Raw genomic sequence first — 9641 nt, forward strand, 5'->3', positions numbered from 1 at the left:
CTAAAAATTAAATTTTTATGTGCTTCCAAAGACTTCTCCAAAAGAGTCAAAAGAGAACCTACAGATTGGGAAAAAAATATTCTGCAATGACATATCTGACAAATGACCTGCATCTAGAATTGATAGAAACTCCAAGACCTCAACAACAAAAGGACAAATAATCCAATTAAAAAATGGGCAGAAGACATGAATAGACAGTTCATCAAAGAGGATATTCAGGCAGCCAACAAACATATGAAGAAATGCTCATGATCATTAGCCATTAGGAGCTCTGGTGGCATAGTCCCTAAGGCATTTGACTGCTAACCAGAGCCTGGTGGTTCAAACCACCAGCAACTCCTCAGAACAAGATTGGGCAATCTACTTCCATAGTGATATGGCCTCGGAAATGCAAATCAAAACAACAATGAGATAAGATCTTGTCCCAGCACTAGTAGCAAAGTTCAGCAAGACAGAAAATAACATGCTGTTGAGGATACAAAGAGATTGGGACTCCCATACACTGCTGGTGGGACTGTAAAATAATGCAAGCACTGTGGAAAGCAGTATGACAATTCCTTAAAAAGTTGAAATTAGAAATGCTATTTGACCTAGCTATTCCAGTACTAGGTATATATCCTAAAAAAAGTGAGAGCCAGGACAAGAACAGATATATGTACACCCATGTTCATTGCAGCACTATATACAATAGTCAAAAAATGGAAACAACTTAGGTGTCCACTGAAGAAAGGATAACCAAATATGGTACATACACAAAATGGAAAACTATGCAACCTTAAAGAATAAGGTAGAATCTGCAAAACACCGCATAATGTGGATAAACTTGGAGGACATTATGCTGAGTAAAATAAGTCAATCACAGAAGAACATATATTGTATTAGTCTGTTATTGTAAAAAGTCAAGGAAAGGTTTCTATATGGAAGAACATTTCATTTGCTGATTACCAGAGGTGGGAGGGTAGGGTAGGGAAAACTGTTAGATAGGTAGAGAAAAGTATTGATTTGTGTGAAGAGAAGGACAATGTACCAAACGTGAGTGATCAACATGGTGGCATTGAGGAAGAGAAAGACATATAGAGGTACATGGGAGGTACAGACAACAAAGATGAACTCTTTTGCACAGGCAGTACTGGATTGTCAGTGAAGGCAAACATGGATATACAGGTGGATAGATGGGTGGACAGGCTGAAGTATTAGGTATGTCTATGCAAGGGTGCATTTGCCCAAGATCATGTATAGAGTTGGCAGACAATGTTTGTAAAAGTGTATTGGTATGTTCTGTAAGAATTCCCAGGTGTATAGTAGAGCTCATGAGGGACAAGGTTGTAGCCACTTCTTAGCCACAGCCAGCTACCTGGAGGGAGCAAGCAGTTGGACCTGTGGGCTTGGTACCATAGTCGCAGGGCACGTCAAGCTCAATTGGAATAAGAAACTACACAAAAACATTGTTCTACAGCCTACTTTGATGAGTAGTGACTGGAATCTTAAAAGCTTGCAAGCAGCCACCTAGATGGAATGATGAGTCTCTCCTCGTCAAGAGCAATGATGAATGAAGAAAATCAAAGATTTATAGAAAAAATTAGTCCAAGTGACTGGTACACCATGCAATCCTTAGCCTACATGATTATGAGACCAGAAGAATTAGATGGTGCTCGGCTACCACTGTCAACCACTCAGAGGGAGATCTATGTAGGAGATCCTGGATATAGAGGGAGAACAATGTGGAACAAAACTCAAAATAATTTAAAAAAAAAAGAAAAAAAAGAGGGGGGACCAGTTTTGCTGGTTGATAGAGCCTGATGGAACCACTGAGACTATGGCCCCTAACTGCCCTTCAGGTCTGGAATTGAACCCACTCCTGTGGCTTCCAGACAAACAAAGGACAGGCATATGAGCTGAACATTTACATTAGGTAGATACATTCCTTGGAGAGAACAATCATGGGAGAGTAGAAGGGCTGTGTATGCATAGGGAGACAGTTTGGGGGCAAGAGTACATGGGAGGGAAGGACACAGGGTAGAGGAAACTATGGAGAGGAAGTGGGAGGGGAACTATTGCATTGTGGTAAATTGTAGCCAATGTCATGAGACAAAGTGTATGTGAGCTGCTATATAGAAAGTGAATCTGCTCTCTAAACTTTCACCCAAATCACAATTAAAAAAAAAAAAAATGCCTTTGTGATTACTTATTAGACTCCTGGCTGTTTAAGAGTATGTTGTTTATTTACACATATTTGTTAATTTCTAGTTATTTTCTGTTACTGATTATAGCCTTATCCCATTGTAGTTGGAGGAGACAGTTTGCATGGTTTCAATCTTTTTTAATTTATTGAGACTTTTCTTGTGGCCTACCATATGCTCTCTCATGGAAAATGTTTTATGTGGACTTAAGACAAATGTGCATTCTATTGTTTTTTGGGTGCAGTATTCTATATATGTCTGTTAAGTCTAGTCAGTTTACAGTGTTATTTAAGTCCTGTACTTACTAATCTTTTTCCCAGCTGTTCTGTTCATTATTGTAAGTGGGTCCAACTATTATTGAAGAACTGTGTATTGTTCCCTTCAAATCTGTCAGTTTGCTTCATATGCTTTCTAGTACTGTTTGATGAATATGTTTATAATTGTTATGTTTTCCTCATCAATTGTTTCTTTTGTCAATATGTACTCTTTGTCTATTACAACAATATTTTGTTTAAAATATATTTTGTCTGATGCTAATATAAGCACATCAGCTCTATTTTGCTTACTGTGTATGTAGAATTTTTTTTCCAAACTTTCATGTTCAACCTATTTGTGTATATGAATCTTAAAGGAGTCTGTTTCTTATGGCAACATATAGTTGGATTATATTTTTTCATCCATTCTGTCAATCTCAGCCTTTTGATTAGAAAATTTAATCTATTAACATGTAAAGTAATCCTGATAAGGAAGGACTTCTACTTTTTTGGTATTTATTTTCTGTGTATCTTATATCTTTTTGTCCTTCATTTCCTTTATTACTGGCTTCTTTTGTGTTACTCCAGTTCTTTTTTTTTGGGGGGGGGGTAATGTAATGTTTTGATTTCCTTCTCATTTCTTTTTGTGTAAATATTTTTTAGTTATTTTCTTAGTAGTTATCATTAGGATTACAATTAACATCTTAATTTTATAACAACATCATTTGAATTGATACCAACCTAGTTTTAATAAAAGAGTTCTGATGGTATAGTGGTAAGGCATTTGGCTCTAACTGAAAGATTGGCAGTTTGAACCCACCAGCTGCTCTGCAAAAGAAAGATGAGGCTGTCTACTTCCATAAAGATTTACAGCTTTGGAAACCCTATGGATAAGTTCTATTCTGTCCTATAGGGTTGCTATGAGTTGGAATTGATTCAGTGGCAGTGAGTTTGGTTTTGGTTTTGGTTAGTTTTAATAATGTACAAAAATTCTGCTCCTATACATATCTGTTCTCTTTATGCTACTGTTGTCACAAATTATATCTTTAGACACTTTGTTCAATAACAAAGATTTGTAATTATTGTTTTATTCATTTGTCTTTGAAATAATATAGAAAATTAAGTGTGGAGTTTCAAATGAAAAGTGAAATAATACTGGCTTTTATAGTTACTTATGTAGTTAACTTTAGGAGAGATCTGTATTTCTTTGTTTCACTTCAAGTTACTAAGTAAAGTCCTTTAATCTCAACCTGAAGGACTGCCTTTAGCCTTTCTTGTACAACATGTCTACTGTTAATAAGCTGCCTCTCTCTCTGCCATCTAGTCTACTCTGACTCATAGCGACCTCCATTAAGTTTCCAAGGAGGTAAATCTTCACAGAAGTAGATTGCCCCATCATCCTTCCACAGAGCAGCTGGTGGGTTTGAATCTCCAACCTTCTGGTTAGCAGTCAAATGCCTTAGGCACTGAGCCACCAGAGCTCCTAATAAGCTCCCTCAGCTGTTGTTTATTAGAGAATGCCTTAATTTCTCCTTCAGTTTTGAAAGATAGCTTTGCTGGATACAGATTTCTTAGTAAACAATTTTGTTTTGTTTTTTCTTTTAGCGCTTTAAATATGTTCCATTGCCTTTATTTCTTCATAGTTTCTGATGCAAAACCAGCTATTAATGCTATAAAGGAGGACTTTTATATGATGGGCTGCTTCTGTGTTACTACTGTCAAGATTTTCTCTTTGATTTTGGCTTTTGGAAGTTTGATGCCACGGGTCTTGGTGTGGAGATCATAATTTTTACATTATGTGGATATCATTAAGCTTCCTTCATATGCAGATTCAAGTTGGAGAAGTTTTCAACAATTATTCCTTCAAATTTTTTTCTGGTCCTTTGTCCCTCATGTGTCTTTTTGGGATTCCATTTTGTATATGTTGATTCACTTGATGGTGTACCACATTTCAATTAGGCTCTGTTTACTTTGTTTCATTCACATTTTTCTTTATCCTTAGATTAGAACTTTTCACTTATTTGCAAATTCACTGATTCTTTTTCTACCTCTTCAAAATTGTTGAATCCCTGTGATGAATTTTCTATTATTAGTTTCTATACATTTCAACTCCAAAATTTCTCCCTTTATTAAAAAAAAAAAAAATCCTTATTGATGTTCTTTTTGTTCATACATAGTTTTCTTGATTTCCTTTATTTCTTTACCATATTTTCTTTTAGCTGTTTGAGAATATGTAAAACATTTGATTTAAACATTTTATTTACTAAGTCTAATGTCTGGGATGGTTCTATTAATTTTTTTCTTCTTTGAATGAATCATGCTTTCTTGTTTCTCTTTGTGATTTTTTTTTGTTGTTGTTGAAAATTGGATATTTAAATATTATAATGTGGTAAATTTGGAAACCATATTCTCCTTCCCTCTAAGGATTTTCTTTTCTCAACTGTTGAAGGCTACATTAATTCATTTTAGTGTCTTTACCAAACTATTGTTGTAAAACTACATTCCTTGTAGCATGTGGTCATGGAAATATAATTTCTTTTAGTTTGTATTCAGCTAGTATTTTGACAGTATTTCACTGAACATAAGGGTCTGACAGAAAAAAAAAAAAAAAAGAAAGAAAGAAAAGAGAAAAGCCTCTTCAAGTCTTTATACATTGGTTCTGTTCTGGGACACTCCATCACACAGCTTGGCCCTTTACAACTCTACCTTAGCCTTAAATTCTTTTTTGCATTAAACTTAGAAATCCGGCAAAAATGAAAGTTAAGGGTCTTTTCAGATTTTATTTTGTTTTGTTTTTCTGATCATTCAATATGCCCTGAAAATGAATGTGGCTTTTTAAATTCTCATGTATACATGGATACTTTTGAATGCCATTATTTACCAAATAAACCCTCTCCATAACTCTTCCTTTCAGATTTAGCTATTTATTGTATGTCTCAACTGTAATCTTTTGTCCCAGAAAGGTTTTAGTTTTTTTGTTTCGCATACTAAGTGATCAAACAATGCTCTCCACACTACCACCCTGAATGAGTTCTGAGTGAGATAAAACAAGAGAAGAGTCTTATACCAGCTTTTCAGGTAGTCCTGAAATGGATTAGAACAGACAAACACAATAATAAATGAATAAGGTCTTCTCTGCTTCCTCCAGAAACAGGTATCAAAGTCCCACACCAGAAACATGGGTTTTCTTCTTCAAAATCACCACTGAGCCAAAGCAAATTATTACCTTACTGAGTTTTTTGAGACTTCCTAAAATTTTGTAGCCAAGCAAAATACCTCATTCACCTTACCCTAGTCCTAGTGCTGCTACATATTCTTCAAAACCTCTTCAATATCTTACATGAAATTATTTTTCTTTCTCCCAAAATCTCAAAGCATTTGGCCGTAGTTCCCTTAAACATGCTTATCTCATTGTGTTGTTGCATAGAGTCGAGTCAATTCTGACTCTTAGAAACCCTTTAGGACAGAATAGATCTCTCCTATAGGGTTTCCTGGGCTGTCATTTTTATGGGAGCAGATGACCAGATATTTTCTCTCACTGAGCCACTGGGTGACCGTGTGAACTACTGGACTTTCAATTAGCAACTGAACACTTAACCATTGTACCACCAAGGTACAGAATGATTATTTGATTATTAACCATTGTACCACCAAGGTACAGAATGATTATTTGATTATTTACATCCATTGCTATACAGGAAGGAAGAAGAAAAACAATCTTCTCCTATACCTAATATACAGGCTGTTCCTTAGACCACAGTATGAGCTCAATATATGTTTATTGAGTGACCAAATACCATTCCTCTATGTTGTTGTTGTTGTTATGTGCCGTCGAGTCGGCCGCGACTCATAGCGACCCCTCCTTGGGTTTTCGAGGCAGTATCACTACGGAAGTAGGATTGCCCAACCTTCCTTCCGAGGAGTGGCTGGTGGGTTTGAACCGCCAGCCGTCTGGTTAGCAGGCAAGTGACTTAGCCACTATGCTACCAGAGCTCCTATAGGGAAAGATATTTTTCCTGGAGCCTTTTAACATACAGTTATAGTAACTACTTACTATAATTTCTAGTAAGACTTTTCTCAGAGAATGGATACACAAATTAAGGAACTTTTAAGCATATTTTGGAGCAAAAACAAGTCTTTTAACTTATGTTATGTTTTTACATAATATTCACCTAAAATCTTGGGTTTTGGATTTAGCATAATGTTATGAAGTGGATAGGAGCTCCGGTAGCGTAGTGCCTAAGGCACTTTACTGATAACCAGAAGACTGGTGGTTCAAACCCACCAGCCACTCCTCGGAAGGAAGGTTGGGCAATCTACTTCAGTAGTGATACTGCCTCAGAAACCCAAAGAAAGGTTATGAGTCGGGTCCGACTCGACAGCACATAACAACAACATGAAGTGGAAATTTTATGGTGAGAGTAAGGAATCAGTCTTTACAGGACAGGACCTTTACTCATGTTCAACTTTCCTGTTCTTAATATATGGTAGATGGGCATCCCAGTGTTGATGAACAAATATATGGATGATGCATTAATAAATGAGTTACACATGAGAAATCAAACATACTGAATAATGGGAGAAATTTTTATAGGCATTAGTTGACTAAAGTTTTTTTTTTTTTTTAGCTGTTTGTTTCACATGTAAAAACCATTAACATCTTTGCCAGATCTGCAAAATAAGTATGTACAAAAGATAAACTCCCATTTTACATTTAGGGAAGTTGTGTCATAAAAAATTATAGATAAAATTATGAAGAATGGGAATCCTAGAACACTTATTTATACTCATGCAGAACTTGCACATGGATCAAGAGGCAGTCATTTTCGCAGAACAAGGAGATATTGCGTGGCTTAGAACTAGAAAAGGAGTGTGACAGGTTGTATCCTTTCACCATCTTTATTCAATTTGTATTCTGAAAATAATCTGAGAAGCTGGACCACATAAAGAGGGGTGCAGCATCAGCATTGGAGAAAGCCTCATTAACGACCTGCAATATGCAGGTAACCCAACCTTGCTTGCTGAAAATGATGACTTGAATGCATTTTCAAAATATGTACATGTGAACAGTGACTCAAGTTCTCAATCAGGAAGATATCTTGAAACTATAAGTCTTTTCCTAAGTTTGTGGGACCGTTACCTAAAAAACATTAAAATTAAAAATTATTTTGTTAGATAATTATAAATATCTAAAAAAGATCCATATGTGTTGACCAAAAACCACATACAAACTATTCATAGCAACATTTTTCATAGTAATAATACATTGGAAAAACCCAATATTTTTCAATATCAGTAGAATCGATATATAAATGTATATATATATGGTAATATATTCATATATAAGAAAGTGTGACTGAATAAACTATTGCTATATACAAATATGCAGTTAAATCTCACAAACCTGATGTTGGATAAGAGAAGCCAGGCCTCAAAGATTTCAGAATGTACAGATCTTTTCATATAAAATTCAAAAAACCACAAAGCTAATCTATGGCAACAGAAATGAATGGTTACCTTTCAGAGATGATGGGAAGGCTTGGATCTGATAATTTTCTATTTCTTGAGTCAGGTGATATTTACCTGATTCATTCACCAAAATTTACAATTTGGACTCATGAACTTCTTTATATGTAATTCTTAAACAGAGATTAACAACAATAACAAAATCCTTAAATACTCACTTTAACTGTAAAATAAAATAGCTCTTTCAAATACTTCTCCCATACACATATCTTTATTTCAATATATTGCCTTTTATATTTTGTTATATTTAGGCTGGGATATGCTAATATAATTCTTTTCATATGAGACTATCATCACTCCTTACAGAAAAATTGTGCTAATACTGTGTCATAAATAGATTAGTCTGAATCTTTACTGCCAAGAATTCTCTCTCACTCCTCTCTTTCTCTTTTTTTCTCTCTCTCACACACATACACACACGCACAAACTGAATATAACATGATAACATTTGCAAATAAATGAAGTTTAAAAGAGAAAAAGTATTTTCTCAGTGTCCCTTACCAATATCTAGTCATTTCATATACACAAATATAGCAATAGGAGCTTGATATATCGTTTCTGCACAATTAAAATGTGTGACCAATTATCAGATTAATACTTTCTTTGATGAAACGATGAAAGATTTTAGTGTCAATCAAAATATATTTTCATAATTCATACTTAAAGGCATGAGGGACAATGGTGAGTAATATGTTAAAAATATGGTAACAGGAGGGGTAGTGGGGAAAGGGTAGAAGGAGGTTTTAGAATTGACAGAATATTTTGTGACCACAAAATTATTCAAATGCCATTCAGTTTTCATTCAGGGTGAAGATTCAGGTCAGTTGCTCATTAACTCAATCTGGCTTTCACTTCTAGGCTACTATTATTAACTCCTTTATTCAGTTGTTATTCAAATGATTCTCTCTATTAAAAAAAACGAACTGATGCAGGCAAAACATATTGTTAGTAAATCTTCCCAAGTTTGGCAACACATTAATGATAGATCTGGCATTCTCAGTGTCAAAAACTCTATTGGCATCTGTTACAACAAAATCAAGATAAAATGAGTGAGATGAAAACAAGTGGAGGCAGGGAGAGGAAAGTGCTATAAATTATTTGAAATGCTTCACTGATTCCTTGTCCAAAAAGCCTTTCTCACCTTTCATCAGATTGGTCAGGAATTTGATAATCAACATCATGTAGGTAATTTTATTGAGTAAATGGATATAGGTAAACAATAGCTATATGGAAAAATTGATGACAGACAGGTGCTGTCATCATAAAAGATCAGAAAGCTATGCTTGATGGACTCCTACTTCTTTTGTGACTCTCTTATCTCCATTTATATCCCTTCTACCAGGTATCTGCTCACAACTTCTACACCTATATTTTAAAGAGGTCCAGCAGACTGCTTGGCACAGTGCCTGGTTTAAGCATCAGAAAGGGCTTAATATGCTATACCTTAGATTCTATCTATTAAACTTCACCTTCTCTGAATTCCTTTCTGAATGCACCTTACCTTCTGAGCTATTGCATTTAGCATCCTAGCTGACTTAAATAAAGTATTTATTCATTAATAACCCATCACAGTTAATGTACTATTTTTTTTTTAATTAGGATTTGGGTGAAGATTTACAGAGTAAATTCACTTTTCATACAGCAGTTCACATATACTTTGTCTCATGTCATTGACCAAAAT

The sequence above is a fragment of the Orycteropus afer genome, unplaced genomic scaffold (genome assembly GCF_000298275.1).
Source record: "Orycteropus afer afer isolate SDZICR_OR568_19922 unplaced genomic scaffold, OryAfe1.0 scaffold00034, whole genome shotgun sequence".
Taxonomy (NCBI): domain Eukaryota; kingdom Metazoa; phylum Chordata; class Mammalia; order Tubulidentata; family Orycteropodidae; genus Orycteropus; species Orycteropus afer.